This window comes from Numenius arquata, chromosome 4, assembly GCF_964106895.1.
Source record: "Numenius arquata chromosome 4, bNumArq3.hap1.1, whole genome shotgun sequence".
NCBI lineage: Eukaryota > Metazoa > Chordata > Aves > Charadriiformes > Scolopacidae > Numenius > Numenius arquata.
Genome location: NC_133579.1, coordinates 71,311,309 through 71,335,110, shown reverse-complemented (window position 1 = coordinate 71,335,110; position 23,802 = coordinate 71,311,309). Strand labels below are relative to the sequence as shown.

Below are 23,802 nucleotides of genomic sequence, written 5' to 3'. Positions count from 1 at the left end.
ACACACTAAGGTTTTATTAACAGTGAGAGAGTTAAGTGTAAAAGCACGCTGACTGAAACTTCATTAGAGATTATAGAATCACAGAATGATATGGGGTTGGAAGGGACCTCTGGAGATCATCTAGTCCAACCCCCCTGACAAAGCAGGTCCACCCACAGCAGGTTGTGCAGGAACGTGTCCAGGTGGGTTTTGACTGTCTCCAGAGAAGGAGACTCCACCACCTCTCTGGGCAGCCTCTTCCAGGGCTCTGCCACCCTCACAGGAAAGAAGTTCCTCCTCGTGTTTAGATGGATCTTCTTATGTTCCAGTTTGTGCCCATTTCCTCTTGTCCTGTCCCTGGCCACCACTGAAAAAAGACTGGCCCCTTCCTCTTGACACCCACCCCTCAGGTATTTATAGGTGTTGATCAGATGCCCCCTCAGTCTTCTCCAGACTAAAAAGACCTAAGTCCCTCAGCCTTTCCTCATAAGAGAGATGCTTCAGGCCCCTCATCATCTTTGTAGCCCTCTGCTGTACCCTCTCCAGCAGTTCCCTGTCCTTCTTGAACTGGGGAGCCCAGAACTGGACCCAGTGCTCCAGATGGGGTCTGGGCTCCCCAGTTCAAGAAGGACAGGGAACTGCTGGAGAGCATACAGCTGAGGACCACAAAGATGATTAGGGGCCTGGAGCATCCTTCCAGCCAGTCCTTCCTGGAATTAAAAAATAAATAAAAAGGTATACTGGTTTTGGCTGGGATAGAGTTAATTCTCTTCCGAATAGCTCGTATAGTGTCACGTTCTGCATCTGTGTTTTATCACCTGTTTTTCTTGGTTTTGTCTTTTTTTAAAACTTATTAAATTGTCATTATCTCAACGCAGGAGTTCTCTCACTTTTACCCTTCCAATTTTCTCCTCCATCCCGCTGGCAGGAGGAATGTGAGCAAGAAGCTGTGTGGTACTTAGCTGCCTACCAAGGTTAACCCACAATTTATGTGGAAAAACTCTGGATCACATCAGTAACAGTACCCATTCTGCTGTCCAAGAATTCTGAAAATGGAATTGAAAATCAAGATTCTTAGATAACCTTTCTGGGGAAAACAATTTAAGTGGAATGAGCATGAATGGTTATAGAGATGTAGCAGAGAAATTTAACTAACATTATATTACAAGGTCTTTTAAAAGGAGATGGATGAGAACAAAAAAAAACATTTCTGTTTTGGCCATAGTGGCTTAAAAAGAACCATTACTTTCTTTTTACTCAAGACGGAGTATAAGAACATGAAAATAGCTTCAAGCTATGTGTACGCTTTCAACCTACTATGCTGCATTTTGAACTACTCCACACTGTTTTGTCTTTGTGCTTTTCTCTTAAAAGGAAAAATGTGTCCTGAAAGCCATGTTTAGGTTTTTTTAGCATGCATTTCAGACAAGTAATATAAAGAAAATTCCTCTGAATTCCAATCATCAATTGACAACAGCTCGGTTTGACAAGTTTAGATTACAACAGATACTCTCAGAAGCAGAGGAACTGAAGTACTAGTATAGCAAGATATGGTCTATACCAGCCTTACTAAGCAACAAACCAGACTATTCTTCTATAAGCCCTTCAATACTGGAACAAGTCCAAATGAATTCAGCAGGACCTCTGACAGGTGAGTCAATACTACAGTCTGGGAAAAAAATTCAAATACACAATAGTAATGTTTCACACTGTAATATTTGTTGTAAATTAACCTATGGTCTTTAAGTCGATTGAGCAATGCGAAAATTCGTATTTTACTAGAAGTTGCAATTCAACAAGTAGTGTCTCAGTGTGACAAAGAGAAGCTGCCGCTTATTTGTACTTCGTGCAACAGTTGACTCATATTTGAAAAGCCAAAACAATAATGTCCAACCAATAAGATTATTATAAATAATCAGGTTAGTGACAATGCTCCTTTTCACTGAAAATCCTTTAACCAGAAAGATTTTATGGCAGCCAATCATTTTCAGAAGCTGTTTTACCTCAAATCAGGACAGAAGCCTTGATAACATCCTTTCGAAGAATTGTAAGAGATTGAGTCAAAGAAAGAACCTCAAAAACCCGACCCAACCAGTCAAAGCAGTATCCTGAGTCATCAAGTCATCAATAACTGTCAGCAAACAACATTCCAGTAAGACACTGAAGACAGCAAAACTTCACGCTACCACAGGCTTCAAATCTTAAAGATAAGCTCGTCGTAAATACTCTGCCACATTTTGTAGGTGGAGGAGGCCCAGGGAGGTTGGTTTGCTCTCAAGTTCTTCACAATCCAATAAAGATATAATGCTGGCAAAATTCAGGCCTGCTGAATGGTAGCCAATGTGAAAAGAGAGAGAGAAATAAGTTACAAACAAAGCAAGTACAGTCTGATGTTGTGCAAATGACACTCAATCCAGAGAGACCGTTTCTGAGCAAATGTTCCACTAGAGAAGATAAAGACCTTGAAAGTGATAAGTTTTAAGCTGCTGCCATGTGCTTCTACCTGTTTCAGTCAGCTTTCAAAAGCAAAGAGGAACATAGATTCCCATTTTAACAGTAAAGCACCTGAAATGAAGTTTCATGCAAAGTAACTTTTTAAAGTAAGTTTTTCCACCCTTAATTTATGTAGCCTCATTTATTTCCATAAGTAGTATTAATTTGGGTCATATCTAGTTTCTGAATTCTCCTACTTCATAATTATGATAAACCTGACAGACTGTGGCAAGAACCCTGTGGTATGAAGCTCAAAAAAAAAAAGCATACTTACATATTATGTATACTTTTATTTATTTATTTTTAATCTTCACAGTGAAAAATTGTTTGGGGGGTCAGAAGATACTCACCCTGCAGTAGAATCTTATGTCACCCTACAGCAGAGAGAGGTTCACGCAGAGCCACACAGGGTGTTGTCAATAGCTGTATTATCCATTTATACAGGTCAGCTTTTTACCACACCCATTGGTAATCCCCATTGCAGCAATACAGCTGATGACATATCATAGAATCATATAGGAAAGTTTATTTTTAAACAGTTCTTTGCGTAGCCCAACAAGTTGGAAAGGAAGTGAAAGCTTAACTGGCTCAACAAGATACTGCCATACCTTCAGTCAGAAGGGCGAGAGCGTTCTCTAACCACCACTCTTCACCTCTGCTGCAGATAAACTCCTAGGAAACTGCCCTTTTCCAACACGCTCAAGCAGATAAGGGCACAAACAAATCAATCTCAGTGGCTGCTCCACCAAAGTAAGCAGTTCTCAAAGCTCCTACAGCTGCTCATTGCCTGCTTGCGGATAATCACCCCCACAGTTCTGTGCTCCGTGTAATGGCAGGCTTCCAGTTGGAGCTAGGATCATTTTTATAGAGCCAGGTTAGGGAGTGATTAGTTTAAATCAGAAAAACTGCAGGGGTAGGAATTATAATTTATGTTAGCATCAGCAATGGTATCTTGTCCAACACTCCAGAAATCTGGTCAATGGAAAGAAGCGTATGTAGTTAAACAACTTTGATTAAGATCATCCTGCATGATTAAGATCATCCTGCATGATTAAGATCACGTAGCAACAGGAACTTGTAGCTGGAGCTGTAAAACTGTTGGCTGTCTTGAGTGACTGGCTTCTACCTGTATCAATACTAACTTCTCCAGAGTTTCACACCTTACCTAACATTGCATTTCTTGCACAGGGGACCTGCTATCTCTAATCCCCAATGGATTCAAACACAACAAACACAATTACTCAAAACTCTGCTCCATCCAGCAGAGGAGCGAGTTGCAGAGTGTTCCTCTAACAGGACTAGGACATGGGAAGCATCATGTTAACTTCTGCATAAAGTCTTGGAGCACAGAGTGGTTATCCAGATCCACAAGAGTAGGTAAGATGATCAGGTGCCAGCAATAAAATAGATTTTCATCTCCAGGGACAGTGTTTTCAGAGAAGATATCTTTGCAAGTACATGGTAGTGAGGAAGGGGAAAAAAAAAAAAAAAAGGGTAGGAATATTTGGTCTCCTTACTACATTAGTCTTTATTTTGTCCTCCCATCTACTTCCTCAACCCATTAAATTGAGACATAAAAACATGCTTTGGAGTGAGAAAACAACTTACATCCTTTTTATGCCCTCACTCATATTGCTTATCTGATCAAATTCAGAAGAACCCTCTAAAATGGTCCTATTTCTCAAATGATTTTTTCTTACAGAATAGCTTGCTCCAAAACAATTAATCAAAGCATGCTTCCTTACATATCTCTGCCATTTCTTCTCTACATCCCTCCTCAACACAATAATCCTCACATTTATACACTAAAAGAGAGAAAAAAAAAAAGTGGCCAACAGAATAGTCATGTACCAGCCCAAACAAGGCAACAGACACCCAGTTCAGATTGCTTCCTTCCCTTCACAGGGAGCACAGGTACCCATTTCTCCCTCTTTAGCCAGCAGCACATACTCAGGAAACTTACGGGAACAATCATATCCAAGACACCTAAACCTCTGACAAACGTACCCAAAACTGGCCGATAGGCCAAAAATTAAAAAACAGAACACAGAGTAATTTTCTTAGAGAATGTGACTAAAAGAGATCAAGAAGTTACTCTGTCCGTTTTGATCCCCTGGAGTCTTGTAAATGCAATGTCAATGAGAGCAGCCCAGGGAAGGAGAAGCATTACACTGAAGACACATCATTACAGGCACAAATTCAGCTGGCATCTTCTGCAGTGCTATACATAAAGCTGAATGCAGGCTTTGTGAAAATGCAGTTGTCCTTAACAGGAGGACTTTGACTTGCTGCAGGCATTTGTTTGAAGGGGACTAGTTAAACATAGCTTTGTATTTAGAGATAGTTGGTACAGTTAGTATAGTAGATTCTAGTTAATAAGTAGAGATAGTGGTGCCTTTCTTTGATTACAAAACAATTTCTTCTATTGTTATTTTTATAGCCTTCATAAAACGATGACATCAAAACTGAATTCCAGTTCTTTTGTTTCCTTTCCTTTAAGGGAAGATTACATAAAGATTTGCAAGACTGTCAGATTAACCTCATTACCCACTCTTTTATGATGAGTAACTTTCTTCCCTGAAGACTCTTTTATATAATGAGCATCAATTACAACTGGTAGCTCATACATCACAGCATCTGCTTTTACTCTGTTTTTTAACTGAGTTAGAATTTGATATATTTGAAGGAGCAGAAATAATTTAATTGAAATATGTGACCTACCTGCACCATATTAAGAACTGCAGTTAGTATGGATACTAACTGGTATGAATACCAGGATACTTCCAGAAAGACAAAATATTGTATCATTCTCTTACTGAACAATTAAAGAAAATTTAGTAATGAAGACTCATGTTCTTCTAAATAGATAACTCAATCAGTTTTTTAATTGAAGAAATGAATACCTGCACTACTCTCTACTTTACACTTAATGCAGTCTATCAACTCCAGAAGCATTAGCTACAACCATGTATCTCATTCTGAAGCGAAAATTTATAGCAATTAGTTGACAGTAACCCCATCTTCTAAAGTGAGTTTGAATATTACCCAAAGTTTCTTAATTCCCACAAAGTGATTCACAACTCTGTTGCCTTGCATGACCTACAAATTACAAGTTCAGCTTTCTGAGAAAAAGTGCAGGATTAAGAATTTTAAGAAGCATCAACATATTTCATGCCCCCAGGGACCATCAAGCAATATAATCTTATCTGTTATTAAAATACCATGGTTTCATCCAGTGACTTACTGAGCCCAGTAGTTTCAGTTTGGCTAACAACAGCAAAATTATGCTTCAGAATGCATTGTTTGAAAATGATCACCACAGACTAGTGTACTAGATGCAAAATATCTGGAAGACACCTCAGGAATGACTCAGATATTCCTGCAACAAAAATGTTCCTGGAAAAGGAGGGAGGCAACTCCAGGCCTAACCCTCCCAACAGCTGCTTCCAATTACAATATTCAAACCAGATCAGCAGAAACACCCCATGACCCAGAAATAGATAGAATACATGAAAACATAGGATGGGATACATGATGCCAGCTGTTTTAAGAACTGGAGAGTAAGGAAGTTTTTTCAGTTAGATCAGCATTATCGTAATAAGCGTCATTCCATGTCTCAAGTTTGACTCGTGTTTTTATTACAGTTTAAACATGCAACATCTGCCAAGCTCTGCACAAAATAACATCAGCATTTTATTAAGGTAGAACAAATATTTCAAATATTAAATAATCGCTATAAATTCTAAATAGTAGCCTAAAGAAAGATGAAACCAATCCCAAATATCAAACCTATCTTAGAAATTACTAGTCTCATTGGACAATGAAACCGGCCGCCTGAACCTCAACCTCAGAACAAGTCAGAAATGCTTTCACAATAAGTCCTTTCCTTTCTCCTGAAAATAATCCTTTGACATAAACCTGTTTAACTGGGAATTAGGATTCATAGCTTCCCATGACTTTAACAAGCAGTTAAGACACATTCAAGGTTTGGTAAGAATGCTTCTTTCCAAAGCTTTCTAGTGCACACCATAAAAGGTGCTTGTCTCTCCCACACCCACAAAACAAATTTACTAAGGTGACTACACATCTACTAAGAAAAGTAAAGAGTAGAAAACTGACTTAAGTTCTCTCTCTCAGCAGCAGCAAGTTCCCTCAAGCAAAAGGCCTATATTTCCCAGCTTTTTGAGACACATACTTCAAACTGTAACCACATCCAGGTGTTGAAACTGGAAGAGTCAACCAGCGAACCCTTCACCAAGTAACCGAGGCCCCATCCATCCTATAAATTACATCATGCTGCTATAAAGAACAGTGGTCCCCACATGCCTGCAGCCTGCGCTCTTAAGACATCGTTGCAGAAATTGAGATCTGTCCAAACAAACCGCTAGCAAACAGTAAACAAGTTCACGGCCTTCCAGCAGTCTCCCAGAAGCTCCAAAGGACCTTAGTGCCAGCTTCTGGGCACAGCCATGAACTACGTAGCAGCTTCTGAAGTGAAAACATATGTAATACGTATCTATTCCAAGTCACTGTTTCAGCATCTTATTACCAAAAAACCTCTTTGGCATCCTGCAAGAGGACTTCTAGGGAGGCATTTCCATAAAGAAATTTCTTGAAACTCATACGGAGCAGCACAAGAAAACCCTGACAAACTTAACAGCAGAAATAGTCTGGAGCAAAATCAAGGTGTTAAGATTTTAAACCTTGCAGCGTGCTAAAACCAAATGAAGCAGCTACATTATTGTCCATGTAAAAAGCCAACAAAACACCCCACATTCGAGCCCAACTGTGTGTGTCTGCAAGGCTGATATAAACTGAACTTGCCACATTCTGGCAAATACTGTCCTATGCTTCCTCCTGATAGCACTGGTGTTTGCAACAACCAGGTGACAAAGCAGTTCAGAAGTCACTCTACACAAAAACTAACCTATAGCGGCTTTCAGACAGATTAACTACCTAAACGAGCTTGCGGGCACAAAAGACAGACCAGAAAGACACAGAGCTGAGCATGGGAAAAGCCGAACTGCAGCACCTCCGGCCTATAAATACTGTGGAAAAACAACGTAAGCGTATAAGGTTCCTCAACTGTAATTTAGTTGAAGATTTCTCACTTTTTATAAATTATATAATGGCTATTATGGAACATTTGGAAGAATTCTAGATATTTGCAACGGCTGGTCTGTATTGATCCAGTGATCAGTGTGAAAAGCAGCAAAGAGTCACAGCATCTAGGTTAACACCAGCAGCAAGCTTGTTCTCATAGTTCAATTGACTAAAGTTACACTATGAAGTAATTTTGGTAATATACACATTTACACGAGAGTCTAGAACACTGTTTCTGCTTCCTCAAGATCCTTGCCCTATCTCAGTCTATTGCAACCACTGAGGGAACTTAGCTTTCCGAGCTTGACAGTGTTGAAGTGTTGCTTTAACACAAAGTGTAAGAGTCACGTCTTAAGATTAAATTTCTAAACATGAAGGTCTGCAATCTAGAATATTAACGGACGGCATTAATTTTGTATTGATTTAACATTATATACCATGAGGAGAGAATTAACAGTAACAGCAGCCACGGTAGAAGAATGAACAATTACGTGTCACTAGCCCGTCAAAGCTATCCATGCTAGAGACTCGCATGGATTCAGAGGCAAGACAGTCAAAGAGGTACTATAGTACTACAGTCAATTTTCTAACATAAGCAAAACTAAGTAGGAATGAAAGGCTGCAAGAGAGGAGGAGGACATCTGCAGAAGAGGCTCCCATACCAAATATCCATTATCAAGTCTCCTGACAAAAGTCAAATAAGGGGAGACCTTCTCGCTCTCTCCAGCTCCCTGAAAGGAGGGTGTAGCCAGGGGGGGTCGGTCTCTTCTCCCAACTCACAGGCGATGGGACAAGAAGAAATGGCCTCAAGTTGCGCCAGGGGAGGTTCAGATTGGATATCAGGAAAAATGTTTGCACGGGAAGGGTTCTTAAGCCTTGGAATGGGCTGCCCAGGGAAGTGGTTGAGGCACCATCCCTGGAGGTGTTTAAAAGCCGGGTTGACGTAGTGCTTAGAGACATGGTTTAGTGATAGGTTTTTTTTAATCAGAGTTAGGTTGGTGGTTGAACTAGATGATCTTAAAGGTCCCTTCCAACCTAGACAATTCTATGATTCTATGAAATTATATTCACGGTAGATGATATGTAAAGCTGCTGCTACTACTGAATTTTATTCAGCATTTTATATACAAGACACTTTCCCCCCCACTTCATAATACGTAAGAGGCAAAGTATAGCCTAACACAGGATCAACAATGTGGGGTCTTAAGTTTGTGCTGTTCAATTAAGGACTGAGGGAAGAACTTCAAGGGCACTTTTAAGCTAGTGTCACCAAAGACATACTAGCTACAGTCATTTTCACCCTGTATTTCAAGTGTAAGAAAGCACATTTGGAAGCTAACTTTTGACTGATAAGTCAGGCATCACTCCCACTTGCACAGAGCCGCCGCTTCCAGCTATTCTGGAAAGCAACAAAAATGGAGTTCCCTTGAAGGCACTATGCCAGACCTTGCAGCATGAACCTCAGCGTTCACTTTTAAGAGCAGTTCAAGAGCTCTGCATTCAAAAAGTCGCTCACAGCATATCGAGTATCATAAACCCAGCTTTTTTTTTGTTAACCATACTTGAAAGGAAATCTCAACCACATCACCGAGTCCTTTTTGCCCCTGTATGCTTACACTTCAACATTCACTAAAGAAATTTAAGGAAAATTTAAATGTAAGCATTTTGACTTGGCTTGATGAAATAAATTCTTTAAACGAAGTCTGAAGAAGGCTTCCAAAAGACATACTCAAAAAAATATAGGTTTGCCAGAACAAGTCCATAAACCAGGTTTTCCTCTAACACAACTATCTCATTAATTGTCAACAACCCTATATTCTTCCTTTAGTTACAAGTTCAGAATGTCAGATGTGCATTTTCTAGAAAAAGCAAATATATCCATATGGTCATTTTTACAGCCAGAAAGGATGACCTGAGATCCATAAACCTTAAACCCAGAACTCCACCCAAATATAGTTTCACTGCTCTATAGGCATGGAAGTTAACTTGTGACAGAGAAATCTATACACAAATGGTATCTGCAAAGCAAACCCAAGTGCCCACTAGGCTCACGGCAGGCTGCACTCAACACTTAAGGAATCTTATAGGAGGGATTCCATCTGTGTATTCTGGCTGGTAGAAGCAGCCTTGTTGTGTGGGAGGCATCTCACTTCATGGCGAGACAAGTTCTGATGCTGATAGTTCAGGGGGTTTATCCTGCTCAAAACTAAGTTGTTTTGCCTCATTAGCCAATCATATAGCATTATAGCGAAAACTCACATGAACACCCTTAAATTCTTTCAAGGTATTAGCATGGACAGAATGAACACAGAAGCCTTGTTTGAATAACACTCCTATGAAATTCTTGACATAGAAAAAGTTTAAGCTTTCAAATAAAGCGTTCTTGAGGCACGCGCTGCCTTCTTCTGGGTGGTCAGTGCCTAGCTGGACGAAGTTTCAACAAAAGCAGAATAGGAATACCAAAAACCACTATCCTTCACATTTTATTAGTTGGCTTCTGGCAATGAAGGATACAGGGAACGAGTGCTTCAGCATGTGCAAGCACATTTATATCAAAGGCCGCAGCACAAACGGTGCAAACACACAGGAACGAACACAGGTCACTAGCAAGAGAGATCAAGAAGCAGGTACCACCAAATTCTCCATCTCCTCTTCACAAATACAGGCAAGCGTTCTCTTTCCCCACAGGCAGACTGCATCAATACACCAGCCAAATGGAACCTAATAAAATAGGAGCACGTTGGATTTTGCAGTTCAAAAAATTCCTTTTATTCCTCTAAGGAATCATCCAGCTGCAGCAAATAAATTTCATTAGTGAAATCTGACTTGGCAAAGTAAGTTACTTCATTTATTTTATGATTCTGCCATCTGTTTTACCACCCAATTACAAATGTGTAAGTACTCTTTTGTAGTATTATTGTAAGAGTGTTACTTTTGTAGCCATATTTTGTTCAAATAACTTCTCCTCCTGTTTACACTCTATGCAGCGCAAATTGCTCCTTCTAAAATCCTAATCATTTTTCTGTTTTATTCAGGGGAAGAGGATTTCATATGCATGACTCACTGAATGAGACTGGTTTGCAAATAGGCAGACTTGTGATTAACCTTTTGAGTAGGTGATTCAAGGACACAAGTGGTTGCATGGTAATACAGCATTCATGAAGCTGAAACACTGTTTAGTCTGATCCCTTCCCATTTTTAGATGCTGTTTATTCTAAAACTATTAGATGTACGATTTGAAAAATAGGTTGAGTCAATCTAGTAGACCTAGAAGACCCATTTGGGCAATAATTGTGTTTTAGTTCAATATGTTTGCCAATCATATGATACACGGTAGAGTTTCACGACTATTTCACATATTATGGGCATAAAACATGCAGTGGCCAGAAACAGATGGCATTCATTTCATGAACCTAGTAGGAAATTATTAATATTCAGGTAATTTATCAATCTCCACATTAAGTGCCACTGCAAGGTGGTTTTGATCTTGCCTTGCTTAAAATACTGATCAGACCTTTCTTGCAGTATCACGGAAGACATTTCCAAGTTAAATGTTCTCAAACTGTAAACTAGTAACTTTTTAAAATTGCTTTTTTGTTCCTATTTGAATTTTTATAGCTCTTATCATGCACATGATAATGCAGAACATTGCAGAACCGTTAAATGACTTACAAGAACGTAAGTGTGCAAGTTCTAAGTTTTAAAGAACATTTCTTTAGATACCTTGTTCTCTTATACAGCAATGTATGTGATAAATCATAGATCGATTTCTGAACACAGAAGCAAGCATAACGTTCATTTTAGACTATCTGGGTAATCAGGTGAAGCAGCTATCAAAAACTTCTGATAAATAACCTAAAAAATAATTTCATAATTACACTCCAAAGGCAAAGAGTCTTGGAAAAGGCACAGTTAAGGACGGGATATTATTGCATGTCACTAGATGGGTCTTAAGCGTGTCCATCTTCCTATGGCCAGACACACAACCCAAAAGCTAAAGGCATTCCAGTGGTGGTCACAGACCAAATCCAGTTTATTTTAAAGGTCAGTGTCCTCAGGGAAGAGCTACCATAGAAGTCTGTCTATAGGGAAATCCGATATCTTTATCAACATTTAATTGATTTAGTTCTAACAATGTTGCAACACCAAACACTACCGAGTGTGAGCTGTATTGCTTTTTGTACATGTGAACTTTTAAATTCCAGTGAGAAGTACCTGACCTAATACCTTTTCATGTTGCATGTTGTAATACAGGATTTCCTCTGGTCTAACAAAACCTTCACTAGTGCTGACTTATGAAAACATTTTATTTCCAGCTGATCACTTGCATACTTTCAATTCATCTGCAGTACTTCTAATAGCATCAGTTCTCCACAGAGTCAGAAGCTAATTTTACAGCTTTTTTTCTTGAGAGGTTTATTTCCTTTACCTTAATCCACACACAGTCCAAGTCATGCATAAGTCTGGAAAAGTTTGTGTTGTTAAACCCCATTCCTGTCATTCACAGATAATGGTCAGCATGAAAGATCCGAGTCTACTGAGGAACAGAAATTACATTCCTGAATATCTTTCCTTCAAACTACTGACAATCTAAGAATAACTATGCCATCCTGACTGGGTTAGTTATGACCATTTCAGTATTTTATCATATTGTATTTCATCGTTCATATTTTTAAAAAAAAAAAATAACCTAGTATTTGGCTACATGATTGTTTCTGCTTCAGTTTATCCTCCTAGAATTAATTGTTTCCCCCTATCTGTAAAAAAGTCTTACCTCCTACCTATTAGAAAATTTACAATATAAAACTTTGCTCCTTGAGCAATGAATGATTTTCTTCAAATTTTCCAAACTACACTTAAAATCACTTTGCAGTGCTCTTCAGAATACTACAGCCTGAAGAAACTCACTTAAACTAGGCATGTTACACACACAGGCTCAGTTCTAAGTCATACATCTTGCAGTGGAATGCTTTTGTTAGATTACTTCATTCTTGTATTTGTTTTGACTGCAAGAGCTATAAAGCTCAATTTTTGCAAGACAGAAAATGCGACAGATAAGTTAACATTCATTTAATTTTAAGAAAAACAGATGCTCTTCTACTAGAAAAGTTCAACATGTGCCAAACCAAGTTACCTAAAAAGATCAACTTTCCCAATAAGATCCAATAAAAAAAAATTAAACAGGATGGTAAAGAAGTTTCTCAAACTAAAAATCAGGGCCTTCTAAGGTTTTTGGATGATTCTATAACCAAACATTCTTGGGCGAAGAGTTGAGAAATACTAGCATTTTGGTGAGCAGCTGCACTATAAAAACTTTCTTTTAAGTGTAATTAACAGGAACCCCACCAGTAAAACTAATAGCTACACGTCCAAAGTTAGTGATTGACAGTGAGCCAGTTGCGTGGGAGTATACATACAGGCTTTCCTAAAATATTTTGTGGATCAGCTACTGGCCTCTTGAAGAACACCATCAATCTACAAACTGATGGCCTCCCTAGCTCTGAACACAGGAAATACTAGTTGGCAATGCCTGCAATGGGATTCCTTAACAAAGCACAGAGACATTACATGTGCAATGAATGTTAGTTAAAAGTGAGTAGTGTTCCCTCACAGCAGTAGCAGAAGGGTAAAATGTTGATATATGACTTAAGAAGATCCAAATTATTACCAAAATGCAATGTAAGAAAGACTGAGACACAGCTTGGATTAAGATTTAGCATTTAACTCTTTTAAAAAAGTCCAAAAGGCAGCTACAGCTCCTGCTCAACTGTTGTGACACAACCATACCTGAGACAAGTTCTTCCCAGAAAGAAGGTTGCACCTAGTTAATTTCACCTGTTTTAATATTTCTAAGTGGTTTTTCCAAAACAAATACACCTCTTTTGTTTTAATTAATTGTTCTAAAAATAGTCCTTTATGTCACACTATACACTAAACCAAATTGACTACTGACGCAAACCGAATTAATAATTCAGACTAGCAACTTAGTGTTCTTTATCAGTCTTCATTAAACAGGGAAAAACAATCAAGTACCAGCATTTTCTGCCTCTCAAGTTGCACTGGGTATCTTCCTACGGAGCACTCCAACATGTTGCAGAACACACTCAATGCCATTATGAAAGTTACATGTAGCCATCCTTTCTTCCTTGCAACACTAACCATTAAATAACATTTTAGAGGGTGAGCTTGCTTAACAGAAAGCATTTTCTGATCCTTAGCCTAATTCATCTGCTCTTTAAAGAGTGAATGACAACACTGGGCTTTATAGAGGAGTCCAGAATGCAATGTATTTTTTCTAGGTTAAGTTTTCCTGATTTATTACACACTTTACTTCCAATGCATATGAATGAACTGGAATCTCAAAGCCATCATGCCTGATCAGAAGTAGACAAAAAATACACAAGCTGGAGCATGAAGGAAAGATGCTTTATTAAATTGTACTTATTATACCAGTGCTGCATCACTGACTTCACAATGTGAACTATACCAATGAAAAACAATTTTCATACACGTTTTCAAATCAGTGACAACTTCAAAAATGTAAACATTTAAGAAGTCAGACAATTCAAGCTGCGATAAGGTGTATGGAGCTATCAGTCATAACCATACTGGACCAGTCACTGAAGAATTGCAATGAACTCTTTATTTGGATATTGTTAAATATAAAGTTTGACCTGTTTCTGAGGACTGGAATGAAGCTTTATTTGCATGTTACACCACAAATGTGGAATTAATTTAGGTGGTTAAGTGTGTAAAAACTTTATAATTTAGGGGTGTCATACCAAAATAGCCCTTCCACACAATAACCACTTTAATTCAGCATCTGCTTTTGCTTACTTAGACCTCCATGGGTAACAGTGACAGATGATTAAGGATGAGTTTCTACGAGCCTTGCTTTGAGTAGGGCCTTCCAGTCCGTCTACTCAAACATCTTCCGTGGGGTGACCTCACCAGCCAAGGGTGGGTTTTGTGACTGCCACAGCATGCCCGCAGAAGTTTGTCACATTAATGTCATTTTCTTTTGAAACTGTATGGTCTGAAATAAATCCCACAAGGGAAGTAGTTAATTCCAGCAATGCTTTCCATATTAAAAGCCCTTTCAGGAAAGAGCACGGCTATACCAACAGGACTATGCCAGTACAGCCTTGAAATGACAGATAAGCTTCACTCTGCACTGTCTGATGGGCTTGAATGGGAATACGAGCAAAGAGAAGGACTACACCACACATGGTTGGCTTTTTACGTTCTTCACTGAAGTTTCAGGTCTGGAAGACTTCCATGTTTACCACACACTGTTTAAAGTTGACAGAAACATTTCTGCCTGCCTCAGAGACAAGGATCGGAGTTAAAGATCAAGTCTAACAGTGGCACAGAAGGGTATTAAGTTAGCATTTCAGAGGGTAAAATGAAACAGGTACCAAGGCCTGAATGCACAGCTGATCCCTGCTACCTACCCACCAAGTACAGGTGCCAAGCTCCTTTGCAAAATCACATTTTCCATAATCTGCAGAAATACTTGTTTGGTGATACACTGTATTTACGTGCCATTTTTAAATAAAACCTTGTGGGCCACTGCACCAGGCATTCCCACACTCTCGCACCAAATGATGTAGTAAACTTACTGTTCTAGAGAAAAATACGACACACTAAATGAACTCTACTGGCAGGAACCCAATGTCTATCGTAATTGCTTGAACTAAGGAGCCAATATCACAAAATAAGCATCATCAATTCCACTAAAGTAAGGACTGCAGAGTTACTACGCAACCAACTCTCTTTATCTCTCTTGTTTGTGCTACCTTCTTTGCATTCTTGGCTCCTCTCCATATAAGCATTATAAACTGATTACAGCATAGCTTATTTTGAATTCTCTATAGTAACTGTCTTTTTCATTACATCTCCTTCTCTTTATGTTGTTTAACCTCTCCTACACACCTCTTTCTCCATTTTTTTCTTCTCTATGCACAGCCTGGACACTTCAGTGTTACCAATCTATTGCCCCAAAAGCACTGGGAATTTTGACAGACACGAAACTAATCCTAAACAAAACACTAGTAGTAAAGACTAAGCCACCTTCTAGGCAAAGGCAATCAATTATCTCAACTGGTCATTCTAAGGCAGCACTACTTAGCCTATACTAAATTTCTTTCCAACTTACTCCCACCCCTAAATCCAGTACTGTTTTTTTTCTGTAGGAATTTTAGATGTTTTTGCTGCTGCGTAGAGCTCCTAAGACTCAGACTATAAGGCTAACTTGATGGTTGTGGGTTGCACATCTACCAAAGAGATTCGATAATCGATAATTCGATATCTAATTCGATATCAGTGGGCAGCTGTGCCCACTGATAAATCCTCGGTTGGTAGGTGCTCCCTCTCATTCACAATAGTTAAGAAAACATGACAGGAGGCAAAATGGGATTTAATAACTCGCTGGACTGTCTGCAAGGCACATTTTCTATAGTTAAAGTGACTCTAAATTCTCACGTCCACAAGGATTATAAATAATTTCAGATTCTGCAGACTTACTAATAACATTTTAGAACTACCCTGAGAGCTGATTTTAAGTACTGCAACAGACTAATAACATATAACTGTTTCTTCCCTACTTAGTAATTTATAAAATGTAAAACATTTTGCAGAACGTTCAGTGGATATACAGTAATTATACCAACTGTTCTATTTTCCTGGTTCCTCACATCAATTCCTCATGAAGCATAAAGGAGACTTAAAACAGTTGTCCCATAATTGCGTGTGTGATGTGGGTAGGCTATAATATGTTCGCAAGAATGCTGTCACTAGCCTACCAAACTACCTTGTTCACTTAAAATAGATTTCAATTTAGATGCAAAGTAATTTCAATAGCTTGGAGCCATTAGAAGTTTACTGGAAGCTGGCTGTAAGCACTCTCAAGGGGGTGGGGAGTTTCCCATCCAGAACACATGTGATCAGTGACTTATTCCCAGGACCACTATATCCCATAGCACTTGCTGGAGTGGCAAAACAAACAAGTCTAATCACAAAGTTAAAACATTTTTCTCATAGAATTATTTCTTCTTCAACTGTGAAACTGCAGGGAAACTAATGCTGTTGTCAATTAGCTGAAATGCAGTTGTTTAAACAACTTTTAATGTAACAAGACACTGTACCTATATTGTTATTTGATACCAGAGGCTGCCATACATCACCGTCTAAGACAACAACATCCTTTGCCTCAGCAATTATTTTCCTCCAAGTCAGATGCAACTTGAAATTTAACAGGAGTAAAAGCTCGTCGTAGGCAGAACAGCCATGTTTCAGGGTAATTCCTTAGAAAAAGTATATGCAGGGATGTCAGGGCATGACTGAACTGAGGCTAAGAACACAATTGTTCTTACTGAAGTCAGTCTGAATACAGAAGACACATGCAAGGTCTCCAACAACACTTATTTAACACTCTTGTGTTCCTCCCTGGTTGCTTTTAGCCAGCACTACCTTATACTCACGGCCACATCTCTCCCTGTCATTGTCTCCCCCCCATTTCCCCCCCCCCAAACACCCTACTATTTCTATGGGTTATTTATGCAAAGAGTGCATGCCCACAAGTGACACAGTTTACGACAAACGCACAACTAGGAGGCATTCTAGCTTTCTCTTTCACAGCTAGAGATCCTCTCCTTAAGGTCTGAAAAAAAATAATAATAGAGACAAGATTATTTCAACACTGCCAAAGTGCATGCAACTCAACATACTTCACCTTCAAATTGTTAGATTTTTTTCCCCTCTCTCAAACTCAGAGGAACACAACAAAGCAAAGACTGAGATAAAGAAATTTGCGATAATAAAGGAGTACATTCACTATTTAGCATCACAGCTTATTTAACCCCACAGTTGACCTCTCACTCAGTAGACTGAAGGCGCTTTTTAAAAATCTTTTTGTGCAACAGCATGTCACATTCTCCCATTTTTACTAAAAAAATAACAACAGAAAAAAAGGTGAACATCGCTAGCACTGGCAATCCCTACAGCTCCTACCATTTGGAGGCTTCCACAAAAAACGTTTGACAAGCTCTCACAAGCATAGACTGCAGGGTTTACACATCATGCACTTGTTCTTCAATCTATTAAGAATGCTCACAATTTGCCAGGATTTAAATATTGAAGTACATGCTATTAGATGAATAAGTCAGCTGAAAAGAACAAGATTTTTAATTAAGAATGCGATTATAATCACTATTAATTATCCTGATAACTAACAGAACGCCAATATCTTCTCCTAGTCCATGCAGCCGCTCTCCCAGGTGCTCCCCTCTCTTTTCAGTTTAGCTTCCGTTGGAAAAGACAAAGAAGGACTGATAGTTTTTTGCACAGACCTCTCCGCAACCCATCTCCAGACACTGAAATGCCAGCAGAGGTATGTACCGCTTCCAGTCGTGGAAGTGCAATGGTTTGCACTGCAGAATGCAAAGCCACTTTTTCCAATGAAAACTGGAAACGCAAGCTTGAAACAAAACATTAGGGTCATTTTGAGCCTGAAAAGAAACGTTTTGGCAGCCTTTCTGCCAGGACAGTTCAGTTATGGTACAAAGCAGGCACACAGAGCACACATAAGAAAAAAATCTCTCTCCAGGTGACTCTTGGGATACGTGTGGCCCACTTAACATCTTCATTTTTAAAGAGACTCAATGAAGGAGAAGGCGCTGAAGCTATTAGCTTCCATTTAAAAGAAACCCCAAAGTAAGCACCAAATTATTTACCTAACCAAGCCCGCAAGCACTGAAAGGTTCTTTTATTTAGGGAACTTAACAGGCACACTTTTTACTTCTTCCTTTTGTGGCGAGGCAAAGCACAAGCTATAGTTACCAGCAACGCCTTTTAACGCGTACCCCGTCAGAGAAGAACAGCACGGGAGAGCCACCAGCAATCACACGTTAGAGAAAGGCTGCTCTTACTCATCCCCGAACTGCGACGCGCACACACACACACGGAGACGCTCCGACACCCGGCCGCTGACACGGCAGCAGCCGCCGCCGCGGCGGCCGCTCCCTTCCAGCCCGGCCGGGCCCGGGGGATGAGAGCCCCGTCTCCTTCCCCCGCCGGCCCCGAGGCGCGGCCCCTTTGTTCGGGGGTGAAGGCGCTGCCGTGGCCGCGCCGCGCTCCGCCCTCCCTTCTTCCCTTCCCTCCTCTCCTCTCCTCCCTCCCTCCGCAGGTGCGGGCGGTGGCCGCGGTCACCCCGCGCCCTGAGGACGCGGCGGCGGGGACGCCGCACCTGCCTCCCGCGGCAACAGGAGGCGGCCGGACCCCGCCGCACCCTTAACCCCCGGGGGGGGGGGGGGACTCCGCCGCCCCCTCCTCCTCCCCACTCCCCTCACCGCCCGGGCGGACAGCGGCAGGCCCGGGGCGGGAGGGCCCCCCCCCTCCTCTCCCCTCCTCTCCTCTCCCCTCCTCTCCTCTCCCCTCCCAAGGTGGACGCCCGTAACCTTCAGAGAGCGGCCGGCCCCCCGACCCCCGCGGGAGGCTCCGGGCCGCGCCCGCCTCTCCCCACCCTCTCCCGGGGTGGGGCCGGCAGCCACAAACCGCCGGCCGGGGGCGGCGGGGCGGCAGCCGAGCCACAACGCCGACCCCCGGGCGGCTGGGCCGCGGGAAGCCAGCTCCCCCATACACACCGGAGCGCTCCCCCGGGGCGGCGGGCGGGGAGGAGGGGGGTGTCCCTTCGCTCTTCCCCCTCCCCAGCCCCAGCCCCGGCCCCGGCAGCGAGACGGCTCCCCCCGACCCATCTACCCCCCCCCCCGGCGCTGCCCCCCGACTCACCTGCGGCAGAGGCGGCGGCGGGACGAGCTCCGCTGCCCGCCGGAGGAGCGAGTGGGGAGGGGAGGGAGGGAGGGAGAGGGGGAGGACGGGGCGGGGCGGGGCGGGGGGGGGGCAGTCCTGCTGCCGCCTGGCACCGCCCCCGCGCGCAGGAAGGAGGCGGGGCCGGTGGGAGGCAGCCGCTTCCGGCAGAGCGCGCGCGCGCGCGCGGCGCCGCCCAGGAGGGGCGTGTGGGGCGGGGCGGGGCCGGGGCGCGAGGCGGGGAGCCGTTGAGGGGAGGGGTTGGGCCTCGGTGGCGGCCGGTAACGGCCCCGAGGGGCTAAAGCTGCATTTACCCCCCGAGGAGCCGAGCTCCGAGAGCAGCTCGGGCCCTGTTCCTGGCGGCTGCTGCGCTCCCCAAGCAGGGGGGCCGGCCCCCGGCCTGGTTGTGGGGCTGTGTGGCCGCTTATCCCGGCAGCAACGTTAACTCGGGAACCTAATGGTGGCAGAGCGTCTGCTTCTCCGCCTTTGATTCGGCCGCATCTTTTAAGCCAGACAGTGAGGGAAACATCGTAGCTTCATGTCCGCTCCTCCTTCCCCCCCCAACTAATCCCCGATCTGACGAATAGATGAGGCATGTTCTGCTGTGGTAAGGAGATAAGTTCCTGACATCTGTCGCTAGATTTATAAACACAATTATTTTTAGTGGTGAAAGCAGAACATGAGCTTTCCTCAAGGGAGAAGTACAGGCTGAGGAAACGTTTAATATACTGAGTTTAAGAAGAATTATCACTGGCAGAAGGGAGCGTGAAGCACTGAGATTGTTAGGTTTTTTTTTCTAGCGGACCAATCCATGTGTGAAGGGCTTTATAGATGCCAAACAAAACAAGGAGATACGAGAAGAGAGTTTCCATGTTAATAACAATTATTCAAGTAATAATAATGACAGCTTGACAACTGTATCTTTCACTGTTAAATTATTTGCTCCAGTGGGAGCATTCTGTAAACACAGCATGACTTAAACTCCTAACTTAAGGGATGTAACCTAAGCATAGTATAGAAATTGGCAGCTTAGTTTTTGTTTATCAGGCTGTAACCATTCAGGAATGACACAAATTGTTTTGATCCCTCCGCCTCACAGTTACTTAGCTGAAGGTAGTTTCCACATTTGGAAATTCCAGTTTTTATCACCTCAGCCAAAAATCTTTGACCTCGGTTTTTGCATCATGCAACCATTGCACTCTATTTGCAAAGCAGGTGCACTTTTAAAATCTTCTTTGTTGTTCTCTGTGCTCAGTTTTCTGCAATTTTTGACATCTTTGACGTTTAGCCAGTGTTTAGTCCATCTCCCTCTAGGATTAGTTTTGCTGGTCTCACATTTCAGTATGAGCTAATTTTTGCATATTCCACAGAGTTTGAGAAACTGATAGCAATAAATGAGCAATCCAGATGCAGTTCCTTCAGATGAAAATACCAAAATCCGTTCATTTATGCAAAGAAATGTTGGATTCTGTTAAATGAAGGGGGGACAAAAAGGCAGGGGGGAGGAAAGCTGGTAACACTGAGTCAACAGAACAGCCAAAATAAGGCACAAAACATTTTGGATATTTCAAGACAGGGAAAAATTTGCATGCTAGCTATGATTTGCCTTTTCATAAGACCGTGAAAATGTTGGCAGAGTCTTAGCGTGACCCTGCACACATATTGAGTCAGGGGTTTTCAAGAATTCCTGGCCCAACTTCTGCAGCCCTTTGAGTATATATAGTGTGTTACTTCTATAGCATATGTATTCCAGAACCCGTCTGTTGGAAGAGTGGCTGAGTCATAGTTAAGGTGTCATTAATACTGTGGTCTGCAGCCATTCAGAGCTTCAGCTGTGGTTTGGGCCAGGCTGGCCACTGAACTGACAACGTCCTAGTGCACAGAGGAGCCAAGAATGATTATTTGCCGTCTTCAGCACCTGCATTCAATCATTCCCTGAAATCACTTTTAAAAATCATTAGTTGCAGAAAAGGTGTCACTGGTCATTGACAAAATGCACATGCGGTCACTCCTGTTCTCCCTCCCTTCATCTTTTCTTGACCAGTAACCGTACCCCTTCTCTTCACATTGTGTGGAAGGGAAGCTCCGTTCCTGAAGACAACCAAGACTTCGTATTGATTTTAATAGCGGTTTGGATCATGCCTAAAAAGTACCAAAGACATTCTTTTGGTCACTAGTGTTATGGTTCAGATCAGGAGCACACCTCTGAAACTAAGCTCTGATTGTCCTGGCTTACTCTGCTTTGATTTGTTGTAGAGTGGTCTTGGAGGAACTTCTTCACTTTGAGGGTGGCAGAGCCCTGGAACAGGCTGCCCAGAGAGGTGGTGGAATCTCCGTCTCTGGAGACATTCAAAACCTGCCTGGACACGTTCCTGTGCAATCTGCTCTGGGTGGACCTGCTTTGGCAGGGACTTGGACTAGATGATCTCCAGAGGTCCCTTCCAACCCCATATCATTCTGTGATTCTGTGAAACTGATTTGTGCAGGATGGGACATTGAGATGCACTACAGGAGGGTGCCTCAGGCTCTTCCACTGCTAATGGACATTCTGTCCCAACCACACTAGAGCTAGTCCAAAATAACCTTTCCCCCGTAATACATATAGTGTGGTTGCCAGGACCTTGACACCAACTCTTTCACTCAAAGGAAATGCCCGTTTTGCACCATGCTGCTTGTTGATGGTCATGGCCTTCGTCCTTTTGATCTCCCTTTAGAACTATCTTGTTTAAGACAACAAAGGTCGTTTTACTTTGAATTTTTGTCCCGTGGCCCAAGCTGCATAACATAAGGCAATAAAAACCAGTTTATAATATACCCCCTCATCCTCTGTTTGTGAAACATCCCCTGGCACCTTGCCTAAACCAAGTGGAAAAAAATGAGCTCTCTAACCCATAAGTGACAAAAAATTTCCATGAAAATACATTCTATTAATACTTCCTATTCAATCGCTAACAAGTGACCATAGTGAGAGCACCTCTGTTGCACCCGTGACGTTTTAGGGTGTGATTCTGGCTTCTCAGGGTAAGAGAGCAACTGGTCAGAGGAGCGTAGGTATTTCAGCTATTCCACTCCATCGACTACAGGAACGTAGGGTTGGGCAGCCCAAGGTAGCAGCAAGTTTGAATTGCTCACTGCTGTCCGGTGTTTAAATGCTACAGCAGGCACCTAAAACCATATAGAGAGTGCATATATATTCCCATTTGCAATGTCGCCCTAAGGATGTATGTAATGAGTGTCCTTTGTTATGTATTAGCATATGTGCCAGTACAGCTCTGCACGTAAAATGCTTGCAGAGAAAAATCGCAGTGTGATCAGACAGAGATGTAATGAATTGTGTGCTTGTAGTATTCGCATTACGTACCATAATACAGCTAAAAAATCAATTAATACTGACAAGAATTTAATTTATTTTAAAAAGTTAAAGGTATGGTAGACATGTCCAAATCTTTGGGAAAAACATTGATGACCAACTTCCTTTCCCAGGGAACAAAAAACACTTGTTCCCTTTACTTTAGCGCACTTTATATAGCACACAGTATGTATATACTAAATTATACATAATTTAACACTGTGATTTTCTTATATTTCTGTTGACATGAATGAATGAACCACATTCTTTGGCAAAACACCTTATCATGGATAAAACATCATTCTTCCTTCAAGATCTCAATAAATCTTCCAGGGTGAGAGAGGCTTCATTTTTCTAAGGGACAAAATAGAAATGGAAGAAAACCACTTACTGGTTTTTGAGGGCACCCTCCTATTTCAGCCCAGAATCGATTAGCCTGGCATCTGCTGGGTGCATGGGTGTGTGGGTCTTTGTGTTGTGAAGTATTGCTGAGCTGAAATCAATACAGGGAGGTAGGATTTCCTGATATTACAGCTAATTTCTTCTCTTTTATGCTGGTGGCACAACTGTATTAGAATTTATTAGACCACATTTTATTACCAATGAATAAGGACACATGAAATGTATTTGTGATTTAATGGAGTTTCTAAGTAGTGGGACTGAAGGAAAGAAACCACCCAGCTGAAATCCACCCTGCATTCTGGGGAGAATCACCCCCCCCTAACAAAAGAAAAGACCTAAAAGCTTTCCCCTGCCTCCAGTTTGCACCAGTTGTGAGAAATCATAAGTAACAATGAGTGAGGAATATGGTCAAATATCGCTTGGCTAATTATCAACATGCTCATACTTCCCAAGTTTGTAACTCTGTGTGCTTTTGTGTGAGAGATAGTCAGGTTTTAGGAGGACAGTACGCTTGAGGTACATAACTGACATGCCCAAGTGCAGACTTGGTACATAGCTCCCACTTCACACAACACAGAGTGATGGCTGCCTTGAGAGGGTGGTGCAGGTCCTGGGGGGTTGAATCTCCCTCTGAGTGTGCCTTTTTCTCTCCAAAAACTAGCAGGAGAATC

The 23,802-nt window shown here is 41.8% G+C and overlaps 1 protein-coding gene across 2 annotated transcripts in view; it reads right to left on the bottom strand.

Annotated features, from left to right (window-relative positions):
* RALA (RAS like proto-oncogene A) overlaps positions 1-19,505 on the bottom strand; it is a 30,888-nt gene extending 11,383 nt beyond the window's left edge. Inside the window, exon 1 of one of the 2 annotated variants that reach the window (XM_074146969.1) lies at positions 19,363-19,505. The gene's annotated coding sequence lies outside the window, so the exon portion shown is untranslated. Of the gene's footprint in view, positions 1-8,030; positions 8,049-19,362 lie in introns of those variants that run through there. The other variant, XM_074146970.1, reaches the window with a different exon arrangement.
* Positions 19,506-23,802: the final 4,297 nt, after the last annotated feature.